The sequence below is a fragment of the Nyctereutes procyonoides genome, unplaced genomic scaffold (genome assembly GCF_905146905.1).
Source record: "Nyctereutes procyonoides isolate TBG_1078 unplaced genomic scaffold, NYPRO_anot_genome, whole genome shotgun sequence".
Taxonomy (NCBI): domain Eukaryota; kingdom Metazoa; phylum Chordata; class Mammalia; order Carnivora; family Canidae; genus Nyctereutes; species Nyctereutes procyonoides.
Window position 1 is genome coordinate 38,087,909 of NW_026575135.1, and position 16,048 is coordinate 38,103,956.

General features: G+C 44.0%; 1 protein-coding gene across 2 annotated transcripts in view; it reads right to left on the bottom strand.

Moving 5' to 3' along the window:
* The window catches only part of CCDC171 (coiled-coil domain containing 171), a 396,084-nt gene that overhangs the window by 12,987 nt on the left and 367,049 nt on the right, over positions 1-16,048 (bottom strand). Inside the window, exon 27 of one of the 2 annotated variants that reach the window (XR_008661461.1) lies at positions 15,203-15,368. The exons of the other annotated variant lie outside the window; for it this stretch is intronic. The gene's annotated coding sequence lies outside the window, so the exon portion shown is untranslated. The remainder of the gene's footprint in view (positions 1-15,202; positions 15,369-16,048) is intronic. 2 annotated transcript variants of the gene reach the window in all.

The following is a 16,048-nucleotide window of genomic DNA, read 5'->3' on the forward strand; positions in this document are numbered from 1 at the left end:
AAAGAAAAAAATGTATATCCATAATAATCCAGAACAAAAGTTTTAAACAATATCAGCAAGGGGATGGCAGAAAGGGATGGATAGCAAAAAGATATGAGAACGTGCTAACATGTTCAACTTGTTCAATGTGAGATTATAAATGGATGATAGGTGATAAATAATAGAAAGATGATAGATAGATGGAATGTTGGTAGATCTGAGATAGCTAAGGAGATAAATAAAAGTATAGGATAGACAGAGACTCTTAGATTAGCTAAAAATGGTTTTCTCTTACATATCAACAATATATAGTCTATGAAAGAAATTAAAAGAAAACACAAAGTTAAAGGATGAAAAAAAATTCAGGGAAAATATAAATCAAAGGTCAGAGTAGCAATTTTAATATCTGACAAAGGAAATCAAGGCAAAAAAAATTAGTATCAAGAACAACAGGGACACCTGAGTGGCTCAGTGGTTGAGTGCCTGCCTTTGGCTCAGGGCATGATCCCGAGGTCCCAGGATCAAGTCCCACACCAGGCTCCCTGCATGGAACCTGCTTTTCCTTCTGCCTACATCTCTGCCTCTCTATGTCTCTTGTGAATAAATAAAATCTTAAAAAAAAAGAACAAAGCACAAACAACATAACCATCATTGGGGTATATGAACCTCACAATATAAATTCAATATATATGAAGTAACAATGATTAAACTAAAAGAAATAGAAACAAGACAGCCTCCCTCGCCCACTAAAACAAGCATAAATGATGTAGTCACATTTGCCCTTACAGCATTTGATGGTTTCCTGCTGTCTCCAGGATAAAGTCCAATATCAGGGCTTGTGAGGCCCTATGTAATCTGGCCTCTTTTACCTCTCCAGCAACATTCTTCATACCTCACTGTCTTCAACAAGTTCTGTGATCTTTTTGAATTTATTTTTATTCTTCATATGTGTCTTCTCTCTCTTATTCAAAACCATAACGTTTACTGTTCTAACTGTAACATCTTCCCTGCCTATCTCATATTTATCTAAACTATGGTAGATTAGATATTACTTCTTCCACAGAGCCTTGAAGGTACTTGTCATTTCATAGCACTCCACTCACTCATAAATTTCCTGTTTGACTATCTACCTCACAAAATTGTAAGCACTATGAGGAAAAGACAGTGTCTCGGGTCATCACTGATGTACTTCTAGTGCCCAGGACACTGAATGTCAGAGAAAGGAATTGAAAAAAGTATTTGTATAGTAACCGAATCCAAAAGGGGGGGGATTAGTATAGTAATAATCCATTATTACTGGATTATATATAATCCAATATAATGGATTATTTTTTTATTTTTTGTTTTTTAAAGGATTTTATTTATTCATTTAGAGAGAGAAAGAGAGAGAGCATGCAAGCAGGGGGAAGGGCAGAGAGAGAGTCCCAAGCAGACTCTGCACCAAGTGTGGAGCCCCACACATGGCTTAATCCCATGACCCTGAGACCACAACCTGGGCCAAAACCAAGAGTCGACCGCTCAACTGACTGAGCCATTCAGATGGCCCATGGATTCTTTTTTTTATTTTTTATTTTTTATTATTTATTTTTTTTTCTTTTTGGATTCTTTTTTTTAAAAAGGAAATTAGCTCAACTTCTGGCTCAACATGGCAGAATTAACATGTGCATTCATTTCTGTTTCTGCCCTGTTTCTGCCCCCCCTCACAGAAAACTTCACTAAAATGCCAGTAAATTAATTTTTTTAATGGATATATCCTCTAGAACAAAGAGAAAGTTACTGGAGATAGCTTATTAAAGTCTATAAAAGATGAAGCCAGAATGAATGGTGTTAGTTGGACATGGAAACCAGTAAGAAGCAAGATCAAAACACAAAGAACTGGAAAGGCTCAGTAATTGAAGGCACAGGGTGTTTCAGAATACAGGGGTTTAACTATACAGCTAAAATCAAGTAGATTGATTGAAGGTCTTTATGAAAAATGCAGACACCTTGCCACCTCCTCATCTAGCCCAGTGATACCAAGAAGCCACCCTATACCCAAGCAAAAGAAAAGATGTTTACACTGTGGCTAGATTGTTCTAGAAGGACTCAGAACTTAGAGACAGGTAAGGCAGAGAGTAGAAGTGAGCCTCTGTATTGAAAACAAGATTAAATGAAATTTTGAAACCCCATCCCTAGTTACTTCCCCACTTTGCCCGACCTCAGACTGGTGACTGGAAGGGACAGTTGCTTGCAGAAACTGACAACTCCAGTAGAAAAGACTATCTTTGTTGATGATAACAAATCAACTGCCACATCATGATTTGGTGAAGTCCACCAGTCCTACCTTTGCACCTGCAGGTTTTTCCATTAGCTTCTGGTTCCTGATTTTTTTTTTTAAGATTTTATTTATTTAGTTCAGGAAGAGAGTGACAGCATGAGCAGAAGGGGCAGACTGGGAGGGAGAGAGAGAATCTCAAGCAGACTCTGCACTGAGCACAGAGCCCAATGTGAGGCTTGATCCCTGGACCCTGAGATCATGACCTAAGCTGAAGCCAAGAGTTAGATGCTTAACTGACTGTGCCACCCAGGTGCCCATCCTGATTCTTAAATATGCATAAATATAAAATATTTCTACTCTTAGGCATTTGAGGAAAACTGCTAACCTAAAAGAAAGAGACCAGAAAGGAATTCAAAGACAAGGCAGGAAACAGAACAAATATTTATTTTTTAAAAAATATTAATATTCTAAGAGAGATAAGAGGAGATTCTATCCCCATGAAACAAGAGCAGAGTGCCTGTAAAAAAGATTTTCAGCAAATAAATAAGAGCTCTTGGAATTTAAAAATATAATTGACAGCTTCTCTGTGGGCTGGGATACAATAATATATGTAAAAATAAGCTGTGTCTCATCCAAAATTGTCTGTTTGCTGATCTTTGCCCAGACTTCCTAAACTATACTTGAGTATGCAGATGCCTTTCTGTGCAGGGTGTGCCATCTTGGAGAGGAGGAAGCAACCCTGGTCCTCCTCATCCACCCACTCTTAATTCCTCATTGTGGTCTTAGTCTCAGGCCCAGTTTTTGTTCCAAGCAGTGTCACCACTGCTATTCCCAGAGACCCTCAGGCAAATAGAGATCAAAATGGTTGTGTTCATAAAAGAGACTTGACTAGAAAATGACACACAGACTTAGAGAGGTCAAGTGACCTGCCCAAGATCACATAGATAAGGGACACAGACAGTAAATCCTTAAGTTTCCTGATACCTCCCATTTGTTTCCTCATTCATTCCTGGTGAAATATGTAACAGTGACAACACTTATGGAGTGTTCCTGCACTTAGGGAGCTCACAATCAGGTGAACAGAGAATGAAGCAATCAAAACTGTTCCAACTGATGCTGATCTGGAACTGTTCTCAGGAATAATGTCCAAGAAGGGTGCTTTGCCTGAATTGAGTCCAAGTGGATAAAGATGAGAAGGGAAGGAGATAGGGTCAAGACAAGAGGTGAGAATGACTACTGTGCTTTAAGGGATGGCACTTCAGTGGTTCTTGAAGTCTGGACAGCCAAGATCAAATGTAGTCACAAGAAGAGTTGAGACTGAAGCATCATCAGGGAAGAACCAGATCTGCCAAGAGCCAGTATGCCATGCTAAGGAGCCTAGACTTCCACCCACAGCCAGACAATAGATACACTTTCAGAGTTTTGATCAGGTGAGTGACTCTTTCCCACCACATAATCCATTTATTGATATGGATTCCAAAGGTTATAAAAATGTAAGAAGGGAGAGACATTGTGAGGTTGGTGATTAGGCCTGAAAGAGGCAGATGATTTAGGTGAATGGAAAAAAAAAGAGGGGGGACCAGTTGGAAAAGGAGGCAGTAGCACAAAACAAGGTTGAGAATGAGGGTGTTGAGTACAAGGAACAACCATAAGAACCCTCTCTCTCCAGGAAATAATAAAAGACAAGGAAGAGGGTAGGAAGGGTAGGGCCAGTTGAGGAAGACACCAAATTGAGGAGGTTAGACATGGCTCAGCATATTGGTGCTACTCCAAACTTTCTCCCCAATGATGGAGGAAAAGGAACCCCAGAACTCTTGGGTAGTAGTCAGACGTAGACTTCAATAATCTCAGAACTTCTTTGAAATCTATGGTTCATTCATACAAAACATGAGTTTTGTATTCTACTTTACAGAAGACTGATATAAAAGATGTGTTTAATTACTTGCTAGTTAAAACACAACTTCCTATACCCCAAGAAATCCTGCAGGAAACTAGTAGTCTAGAAAGATGCTCCTGTGTCTTTTCATGTCTTATGAATGCCAATTCCTGGGGGACATGAAGATGCACACGAGTGAGAAATCCAGTTTCTTCAGGTGAGCTGTGAGGTGAAAGAGGTATTTGAGGAAGCTAAATAAACTGGAGCGTGTGGCAGTTTAAAATGAGTGTTAGGAAATCAGGTAAGAGGTTCTTGATATAACCATGATGAGATTTGAGGCCAGAGGTTGGCAGTGGATGGAGAAAAAAAATGACACACACAGAGAAATTTTCAAAGACTTGATGGATGATTCAATATGAGGGCAGGAAGAGAAGAAGGAATCAAAGACAATTGTGACTCTGAACTAGGGGGACCAGATGCCAGGGCTGAAGAGGAGGATATTGAGAACACACCAGCTGTGCATGTCCCTGTGCTTGAAGCACATGTGGAAATGTGTCGTAGATGGCTGGACTCAGTGAATAAGACCCAAGGTGGAAACATGAAGGTGGGCATGGGGCTTATTTGCATTGAAGTCATAGTTGACACCACAGGGTGGTTGGAAGCCTGAGTGAGTAAGGGGAAAGAGGGAAACACAGAAAGTTGGGGGTCTCAGCTTCAGGAGAAATATGTAGATGAGTAGTGGAAAGGGAGAGAGGGGCTTCCAAGCAGGAAAGAGGAAAAGGCATATTGACCATTAGATACTACACTTCCGATTACATGTAGCAGGAAAAAACTGGATAACGAACAAAAGGGGGAAATTCCTTGGTTGGTGTACCAGAAGAGTCCAGGTGTAGACTCTGACTTCGAGTATGACTAGAGTCCAGTGCTCAGATGACGCCATCAGAACCCTGTCTCTCCACCTTGTCACTCTTCCTTTTCCAGGGGCTTCACTTGGAAGTCGACCTTCTCATCATGGCAGCCCCCAGAACCTCCACGCTTTTATCTTCTCAACTCAACAACCTCAGATGAAAGAGAACTTCTCCAGCCTCAAAGTTCCAACAGAAATTTCGAACAGAAGTTTCAGGTTTGGTTCCGATGGGACCATCCTAGTGCATGGGCCCATCCTCAAACCCAACACGCTGGCCAGAACTGGGGCAGCCCCCCCAAGGGTCTGAACCCAAGCTTACATGAACTAAGCCCTGGGCAATGGGGCTTCCCCAAATGAAAGATGGTTATGGAACTTACATAAGAGGAGAGAACGGATGGCAGAGAGGCAGAGAGAGGGTCCACTGGGAGAGGGGAAGGTTTCAAGATGCTGCGGGTGGAGAGTGGCCAAAACACACACCTCCATACAAAGGCCAAAATGGGGGCAATCGAGACCCCACTGCACCGAGATAAACAGGAAATGGGGTGACACCTCTCCCCTCTACATCTTCCCCCTGCCTTAGTAGTGAGTCTGAGGACAGTGAAGCCCCATCCCAGCTGTCCTCCCTCATGGTTCCCAGCCTGACACCCAGAGCCCCAGAGTGCACAGAGTCCCCATCACTACACCTTTCCAGAACTATGCCATAGCCACTCTGGTTGAGGACCACCAGCCTCTCTGGCAATGAGAAAGTCCCTCTGGCTTTAGAAAGCAGCTCTTGTAATATGAGAGCCAGGTCCTTCCTGGCTGGACTTCCCCACCACACACAAGAAGAGTTGAATCATTCAATTCCTTCTTTCCCAGCAGGTGAAAGAACCACCCCTCCTCTGTCCTTTGCCTCTGACCCACCAATTGTTGGCTGAGGCAGGACCAGTGACTCTCCTTGGCTGGACTTCAGAGTTCCAGTTCAGCTGGGGGTGCTAGGCTGAGATTTAAGCAAGGATCCTAAAGGGCTCATGTTATATGAATCATCTCCCTAGCGCCTGGAGACATCAAACCACACTTTATCCCTCACTCTTTCTTTGCCAGCCGCTTCAGCTCGTTGGCGTTTAAAGCAACATCCCTGGCAGCAGCTCATCTGGAACATCCTGGCCCGCTCCCCTTTGCGTGATAGTGAGCACCCTTTACTGCAGTGAGCGATGAAGAGAGAGTCGGATGGACAGATGGACAAGGAGAGGGGAGTCCCGCAGACGGTACCGATGAATATGGATTTGCAGCATCTGCGGGGGGAGGCGGGAGCCATGGCAATCAAGTCCAATGCTGCAGGAGCTCGGATGGACCGACAGGAACTCCCCCTAGGAATCTGAGTGGGCTCTTTCTTGTGTGATGTTTTGAAGCATGTCAGCATTCCTGGGCACTGTCAGCCTCCTCCAAATGACCCGAGAGGGGTTGTGAATAGCAAGTTCTCACCGCCTTGGGCTGTGCGGAGGGAAATGCTGGGAATACTGTTTTAAAGGCTTCCTCTCGCTGTGAAAATCACAGCAGAAATACCTCATCCTCAGCTCCCCATGTACCCTTGAAGATCAAGGGGCAGATAAGCTAATCTATTATAAATTCTAATACAGCACAGTTCCCTGACCAGAGCCTCTTCTTCGGTGCCCCGAGCGTTTGCCAATACTTCATCCAAACCAGTTCCCTTCCTGGAGGCCAAGAGGCACCTTCTCTATGCCTGTGCTCTCAAAATGCATCCATGCACGCGGATATACACACGTGAGCACACATGCACATATACACACACACACACACACAAATAAAGCTGGACCCTGGTCTTCCTTCCAGATTTATGACCCTGCCTTACTCAGCCTGCCTTAAAATGATTATTTTTCACTCTGAAAATGTTTGAATCCCACAAAGGGATACTTAAAAACACCAAAAAGGTAACACACATGTGCGTGCACACACACCCACACATATGCACATACACAAACACATGTCAGGGAGACTCTCAAAGCTTTTCTAGGAGATATTTGTTTCTGAAAACCTGTCTTGAGATTTCAGCCTCATTCCTTGCTCCATGCATGCCTAAGTCTCCAGTGTCATAAAGGCAAATCCAAGGCCAAGAGCAGCCACTTCTCTGGGCTGCACTGTTCATTTCCTGGCAGCCAAGTCCACCTTATTTGTTTGGAGACCTCATACAGCCCCTTCAATACCTGTTCAGTCTTAATTCTCCCTTCTATAAAATGAGCCTAATAAAGACCACCAAGCATCAGGCTGTGGGGATTCAGATATTAATATTGTCAGACCCTTTTGAAAATGAACACATGATAATCACCATTCCACCCTGGCATTCTGAGCCAGGAGGGAGGCAGGGCTCAGTCTGACCTCAAGACACTGTCTGGGTGAGCAGTTTAAGAAAGGATTGTAGTCTAGTAACTGGGTATGAGAAAAGAGGAAACAGCCCCCCAAAAACTACACTTCAAGAGGGATATACTGTATGATTCCAGATTTCTACTGTACATAACAGTATTCCTCCAGGAAAACCCCTTTAGAGTGTGCCGCATGCCAGGTGCCCTGCTTCGTGTGCATTGGTTCCTTTGCTTCTCTTACCCGCCCTCTGAGGAAGCACGATCACGAAGCTCTAGGTTAGAGATGAGGAAGAAGTAGCGGAAAAGCTAAATAAGCGATGAAGCCAGACTGCGCTTTGAACCACAACAGTATATGTCATGAGCAAGGGCATGAACAAGCGAGTGTGCATGCATGCATGCACAAAAAAGGGCTGAAAGAAAGCACGGCATGGTATCTGGTATGTTAGGAGTTACAGGTGGTAGGATTACAGACAATTTTTTTTCCTTTCACTATAGTATCCAGATTTTATCTACATGTCCTCATTTCTACAGCGAAACATATATTGCTTTTATAAGAATAATTTTTAAATGTTGTTTTGAAAAAAGCACCTGCCATTTCTGTTTCTCCGACCACTGTACTTTTTCCCCCAGAGCAGCAGAAGCAAACAGGGCCCGTGCTCACACTGTCAGGCTCTAGCCATTCCTCAGACACAGAGAGCAAAACAAGGCAGAATGATGAGAAGACATGAGTAGGCTGTTCAGAAATGGAATCATCAAGCAGTCTCATGCGCCCCAAATCCACCCAAGCCCCTGATATCAAGGGGACAGTACGAGGGACACAGTGGGAAAGATAGAAAGGGACCTCGATGAGGCCAGGAAACCAGACTTCTCTCTCTTCCTCATCCTGTGCTATCCAAATAACTTCTTCACTATCCCACCCAGCTTTCTTCCTGCCACCTCTGAGGGCCTCTGGCTTCTAAGGTAACCATAAGAGAGCCTGACTATGTGTCGTGCTCTTCACATATGTGGCCTCAATCCCTGCACACAGCCCATTAGAGGAACATGTTGATATTCCCATTTCACAGATGGGAACACTGAAGCTCCAAGACTCACTACCCAGCCCAAGGTCACAGAGCATGGAAGCCACAGAGCTGGGCTGCAAACCCATGTACGTCTGACCCCAGATTTCAGAGCTCTTTTTGAGCTGAGGGTGCCACCAGATGTCTCACTCCATTATTTCAGCTCTGCTCTTATGCTCTGGGTCAGGGGTGTCGGCATTATCATCAGAGCCTTGGGGGCTGAGCTGGGCATGAAGTGGCTCTGTGACTCTTACCCTGTTTCACACCTCGCTTTCTTTATCACTGCAGGCTCTCCAAAGTGCCCCGGGGCCTCTCCAGCTTTCCAAGGTGAAGGGGAGCCAGGTCCTCAGGAAGAGTGCTGGGCTCTTGGGCACCCACGCAGAGCCAATCGCCCATTAGCCCCTAGGTGTGGGCCCATAACGTTTTCCCAGAACGGACCGGAGGCGGGAGGGAGGCGCAGGCCGCTAGCTCTTCGGCACAGGCAGCGATAATGGAGAACGTGATAAGCTGTCACTCGAAGCCAGCTCGGTTCTCTGAGACTTAATGGTAGAATAACACAATAGGGTCAGACTAAAAAGGTTCCCTTATGAAAATTTTATCAGCAACTTTGGTAAATGGCTCTGGGAAAGGTGCTTTGCTCCCAGGCAGACCTGGGACCCGATTTTACAAGGTACAGGCGGCCTGCATTGCATCACCCCCACAAGATATTAAGGCCACTCAAATTGAATTAACACCAAATCAAGCCGGTGCACTTAACAATACAAATGCACTTAAGGGATGCCTCAGGATGATTTGTGACGAAAGAAAGCAAAGAAGAAAACGGCCTGCAAGCCACAAGGGTGGTGTTGTGTGTCATATACAGGAAAGGCCATAAGTAGAACTTAGAATACCGGAAAACCATGAACTTCAGGGGCTCTCAAATACCTTAGACCCTGCTGTAAAGTAGGAGGCCACTTTTGTGGTATGCAGAAACAATTGATAAATAAATTACAGCGGATTTTCTTAGTGGCGCGGTCTCCATTACCTCTGACAGCGGCCTCGCTACTCTGCAAAGATGATCAGAGGCGCATAATGGCCTATCACGTAGCGCCCGGGGAAATCCTTCGCCGGTTGCCAGGTCTCTTCGTGACAGCAATGACACGAAGATCCTCCGTGAGAGCCCAGTGATGAGAAGTGACAGCCTGTCAGGCTGACCGTGACAGGTCCTAAAAAGAATCAGCTGAAAGTGTCCCTGGCAGGTGGGACCCCAGAGTCGGGCCTGGCCCTTTGGTGTCTCTCCTGTCCCCATCAGCGTTTGTCGGCACATGTTTTCCCCTCATCTGTCTCACTCCCTGGCTCTCTGTCTCCCTCACTTCCCTCTTCCCATACCCCTCCTCTCACCTCCTCCCCTCCCCTCTCAAAAATACCCTGTCTACTGAGCTGGAAGACAATTTGGCCATCTTCATAGATGAATGGCTCTTCTGAGATTATCTTGGAAACTTGGATACATTCTGGACTTGAGAGAATTCAGGGGGAAAATATGGCCTCGCTGGGGATTCCTTTCCATCAAGTGAAATACACACAAAAGCATGCTTTTGTTATCCTTCCAGGAAAGAGCTGTCTCCACACAGGGTCTTACTCTGAAAACGGGCTCCATTTAGGTTGGGGTGGCCTCATTTTGTCAGCAGTAAAGCAATTGCTCGCCGAGTCATAAGGTGGCTGAGAAACTGGGGCAGGCAGGTTCAATTTTTCACCACCAAGAAAGAAGTTCTCAAACAAGTAAAAAGGACCATTTCTAGCTGCTGTCATGCCTCAGTTGGGATTGCTCATGCCAGGAGGTAAGCATTCCCATGAGGGAAGCTGGGTGAATACAGAGGGCTCTATGCCTCGAATGAATGATTTGGGCCCTTGCTCTTCAGCCGTGTGTCTCTGGGTGAATGCCTTGACTTCTATGAGTTACACTTTCTCCTTTAGTAAGATAGAGACGTTTGCACCTTCTCTAATGTCCTCATGGGACCCAGCAAAAGTAATTACAGAAAAGATCTTTAGAAACTAGGAACCATCTACAAACATAAGGCATTGTTATAAGGAAAATCATCTACAAAATAACACGTGCAGATGCACTTCTTACAAAGACAATCCAGGGTCCCAAGAAAGAACATGCATACTACCCCTGGTTTTCCGTAACTGCGAACTCCTCTCAGATAATCAGAGGAGAAGAGTAAACAAACATGAATGAAATCCATTGAAATCCCCAAACTTCACTGTACCAATGACTTTTTAGCTTCCTCCAAATTGAACTTTGAAGCCAAAATAGTAATTTGTATAATTCCTGGCAACCAGAGATTTGCCTCATCTTCAGATCATCCTCACAGAGACTGTGCGCCAAGTGGCAGACCATGTGGAGGAACACACACTCCAGAACATACCCTCTTCTGTGTACTTCACCTCCACTCTGAGCATCTGGCGTCTCTGCCCACATTCTATTTGGGCACTGGCTCTATTCCATTACATGATCCCATATATGCTTAGGGATCACAACTTTCGCCATTTGCTTCTTATCATTAGTCCTTTTCCTCAAATAACCTTCTCTGAAGCTTACGACTCATTATTCATCAATGATTCATCTAGTCAACAAGTACTTATGGAGTGTTCACTTATTACCAGTATGGTGTGTGGTGTCAAGAATACAGGGGTCCATCAGACAATGTTCCTAACTGAAAGAGCTTACTTTCTGCATCACTGGCCCTTTCTTTTTTTTTTATAAATTTATTTTTTATTGGTGTTCAATTTGCCAACATATAGAATAATACCCAGTGCTCATCCCATCAAGTGCTCCCCTCAGTACCCATCACCCAGTCACCCCCACCCCCAGCCCACCTCCCCTTCCACCACCCCTAGATCGTTTCCCAGAGTTAGGAATCTCTCATGTTCTGTCTCCCTTTCTGATATTTCCCACTCATTTTTCTCCTTTCCCCTTTATTCCCTTTCACTATTTTTTATATTCCCCAAATGAATGAGACCATATAATGTTTGTCCTTCTCCGATTGACTTATTTCACTCAGCATAATACCCTCCAGTTCCATCCATGTCGAAGCAAATGGTGGGTATTTGTCGTTTCTAATGGCTGAGTAATATGCCATTGTATACATAGACCACATCTTCTTTATCCATTCATCTTTCGATGGACACCGAGGCTCCTTCCACAGTTTGGCTATTGTGGACATTGCTGCTAGAAACTTCGGGGTGCAGGTGTCCTGGCATTTCATTGCATCTGCATCTTTGGGGTAAATCCCCAGCAGTGCAATTGCTGGGTCATAGGGCAGATCTCTTTTTAACTCTTTGAGGAACCTCCACACAGTTTTTCAGAGTGGCTGCACCAGTTCACATTCCCACCAACAGTGCAGGAGGGTTCCCTTTTCTCCACATCCTCTCCAACATTTGTGATTCCTGCTTTGTTAATTTTCCCCATTCTCACTGGTGTGAGGTGGTATCTCACTGTGGTTTTGATTTGTATTTTCCTGACGACAAGTGATGCAGAGCATTTTCTCATGTGCTTGTTGGCCATGTCTGTCTTCCTCCGTGAGATTTCTGTTCATGTCTTTTGCCCATTTCATGATTGGATTGTTTCTTTGCTGTTTAGAAGTTTTTTATAGATCTTGGAAACTAGCCCTTTATCTGATAACGTCATTTGCAAATATCTTCTCCCATTCTGTAGGTTGTCTTTGAGTTTTGTTGACTGTATCCTTTGCTGTGCAAAAGCTTCTTATCTTGATGAAGTCCCAATAGTTCATTTTTGCTTTTGTTTCTCTTGCCTTCACGGAAGTATCTTGCAAGAAGTTACTGTGGCCAAGTTCAAAAAGGGTGTTGCCTGTGTTCTCCTCTAGGATTTTGATGGAATTTTGTCTCACATTAAGATCTTTCATCCATTTTGAGTTTATCTTTGTGTATGGTTCACTGGCCCTTTCTTGACCTCATCTTTGTTTAGTCCTAAAATGCAGCTAAGCTGAGCTCTCCTCTCTAGTGAGAGAAGCTTCTCGATAAATTGGAAATAAAAAAAACAAAATTTGTGTTATGCAGAAACCTCCACTTATATGTAGCTAACCCCATGCTTCAGGACTATCAAGTAGAATCTCTGCTTCCCTCACCTGGACTTCCACAGACTCATACATGCTTCTATTGCATAATATTTTAAAATATCTGTTTACCTTCGGTCTCTCCCTGGCATACTCGGGTCTCTTTAGGCTTAGGCACCCTGCTCATTTTACTCATGCCTGAGTCCTAAGCACATATCTCAAGGCTTGGCACTTAGCTGGTACTCATTTAGGCTTTGTGGAATGAATGAATGAATGAATGAATGAATGAATTTTGCTTTACTTTCTCTGTCCACAGCCTTCCCTCCTTTCTTCCTATTTTCCTGTTGGCTGCAGCCCCAGCTTGTGATCCAGGGAGGCAGTATTGCTCCGTGGTTATCAACACAGTATCTCCTTGGAGTGTTTTGGGGTTGGCTTCTATTGGCTTGCAAGAACAAATTACTAAATATTCAAGAATTTTTTTTAGTTGATTTTAAGCTGCTGATGACTTGAAATTTGCTATGGTGGGAGTATTCACACAATGGAAATCAATAAATGGTGCACATCAAAATTTAGGGGCTTGTTTTTGCTTTGTTTTTTTTTTTGAGAGCCTGTTTGTGTGCATGCTACTGCTCTTAGTCAGACCTGGATTTGTGGTTCTGCTCTGCCACTCACTAATTGTGTGACCTTGGACAACTTGCTTAATATCTTTAATACTGTTTCCTCATCTATAAAGTGAAGGTGATAATTATGGCTTCACAGGGTTATGATGAGAATGAAGTGACCTAATGTTTATAAAGCGCTTAGCACAGCTCTTCATACACAGTAAGTGTCCAGTAAAAACAATGTGTTAGTATTCGTATTCATATCCGTATTATTTCCTGGCTTTCAGTGAATGCATTATTTCCATCCAATTTGTTACACCTTTTTTTCTTATTGTCCAAAGGATCTGTGACAACTTAAAAAGCAAAAGCCATAAAATGGAAAATATAAATTAAAAATCAGGAGAAGGAAAAATAAAAATTATAATACAGAGTCAAAATTACACCACTACGTCATCCAACTCTATGACTGCATAGACTCTGACAGACCAAGGCTGACAAGAGTGTTAGTTGGAACATTTTAAGGTGTTGCCAACACAGCCACAGAGTGTTAGAGTGAAAGGGGCCTCAGTGATCTTCTGGTTTCATCCCTCACTTAGTAGATGGAGAACAAGGTGGGCAGGCAGAAAGAAATAATTTCTTGAGCACTTACAAGCACAACGGCAGGTACTTTCATTCTCGCCTTCTCCATGCACCCCATTTACAGATGAAGCCATGGAGACAATGGAAATAACAGGCTTTTCCTAACACCACCAGGCTGGTAGTGGCAAGACTGAAATTAGGATCCAGATTCCCATTTCCCAGTCCACTCTCGTCATCAATCAGGGTACTATGCTGGTTCCTCAGTGCAGGAAGATCCATTTTGTGGTAACAGCTTCCTGAAGATCAACCAGTCTCTGAAGATCCAACAGAATCATACTCAAATGGACAAACTGCATAGACTGTGTGATGCGGGGGACTTCCCAGGGAATTTCCTGGGTCTGACTGTGACATTTGAAAGAATGATCAGCAGAAGTCCACTGCTAAGAACAGCTGCTCCGGCACAAAACACACCCTCGTCCTGTGTTGGCTTTGGAAAACAGAGCTCTTTTCCTACTTCGTATTCATGTGAGATCTCAAAAGTTCAGATCTTTTTCTACTGTCCTTATACTCAGATTTTTCCCCCCTAACTTCTACCAATAGCTTCAGCTTCATTCTTCACAGAACCTTCTGTGGTTCATAGGCGCTGAAATCAAATCTTTTTTTCCCTTCGTCTTCCTTCATCCGAAAGAAGCAGCACACAGCCAGAAAAGGGGTAAAAAGCAATCAATGTGATTGACCTGGGAGGACAAGGAAGAAGGTGTGTAATCCACAAAGTGAATGAATCCACCACGTATGGAGGGTTGAAAGTGAGGTCTCATTTATTAGGCCACCACCCTTGTTTGGCGTCAAGCAGGCCGGCAGCCCAGCCTGGGGGGTCTCTTTTTATGGGGATCATGTTATTGCCCTCAGAGCTGTAGCTGACCTCACACCAAATAAACATGTCAGTCACTTCTCAAGTCAGTGTTCCCAGGTGTGGGCACAGAGGCACCACGCACAGACCCTTGTGGCCACCACTCTCTTTTCCCCACCTGTGCTCAGAAATGGCTCTCAAAGTCCTAGTGTCCGTGCTAGGACGAACTGGACCTACATTGCCATCCAAGTGGCAGGGCAAGCCACTCGCCTTCAGAGAAACTTCTGGATGGTAAAGAAAAGTGGAAAACCAATACACAATTACATACAAATTTTCTATTATAGACATAGCCCTCAAAAGTTAGGTTGGGTACTATTTCTTACTCCTTCTTTTTCAGTTTTTCTTAAATGTGTTTTTTATTATTTGTTTTTCATACAGCAGAATTAACCACTCCAGACTTAATCCCAGGTGGGCTTAACCACAAGCATAATTCTGAGTCCCATCACTCTGCCACCTGTTTGGGTGAGCTTGGGTAACACTGACTCACTCTTTAGGTTTTTAAATGAGGCAAGTATGATTTAAACACACACACACACAAAGAAGCTCTGCCACCAAAAATCAAAGAGAACCTCCAAAAGCCACAAGAAAGCCAGTTCTACATGCTATTTGTGTTGCCTACCATGTGGAAACCTTTCCAGACTGTTCCTCTCCAGACACTGATGCACTCATGTGGGGATGTCTATGGTTGGTCTGTAGTTCCTCTAGAAGATTCATATGGATTCCAACTCCCCCAATCACTGCCTCTGTGACCTCAGACCTCAGGCAAGTCATGTTGACCTTAGTCCCTTAAAGATAAAATGGGAATATTAAAGCCTGCCCTCCATACTTCCCATTACAAGTACAAATGTGCTTTGGAAACAATATGTGGTAGAGAAATGGAAGCTGTTATTACTGCGATAGGACCAAAAGTGAGATGAGTATGTGTTTCATCAGGTAAAAAAATGGGACACTCGGTTCCGGATGCACTTCTTTTGGCACCAGCAGTGAGCCCCCTCTGGGGATGGGAGCAGATTGACGTGCCTCCACATTTGTGGGAGAAGGTTCCATCCTGGGATGGAGGGAAGCGATGCATCATGGGAAAGCCACAGCATACCCATTGTCCAGGGAACCAACCTGAAACCACACCCTTCAGAAAATACTGGGTAAGCACCCTGAACTAAAAGAATTCAAACACTTGGGCTTGCTCTGGGACTGTGCTCCCAGGGCCGATCCTGCCTCAGAACTTCAGTGAGGGTTAACTTCTCTTGTTACTTGAGAGAAATAGGAAGCACAGGTGAGACCATCATAACTTTATTCTGAAGGTGAAACAGCAGCTCTGATTTGGCCTGTGTTTTATTCCCACCTCTCCTTCAGGCTTTACCTGAAGTATCCCAAGGGGAACAGGGCTGGGAGTTGGTGTCTTTGCAGTCTGTTACAAGGTCCTTTTGTGTTCTGCTTCTCAAGCATCTGAATTTATAACTTAAAA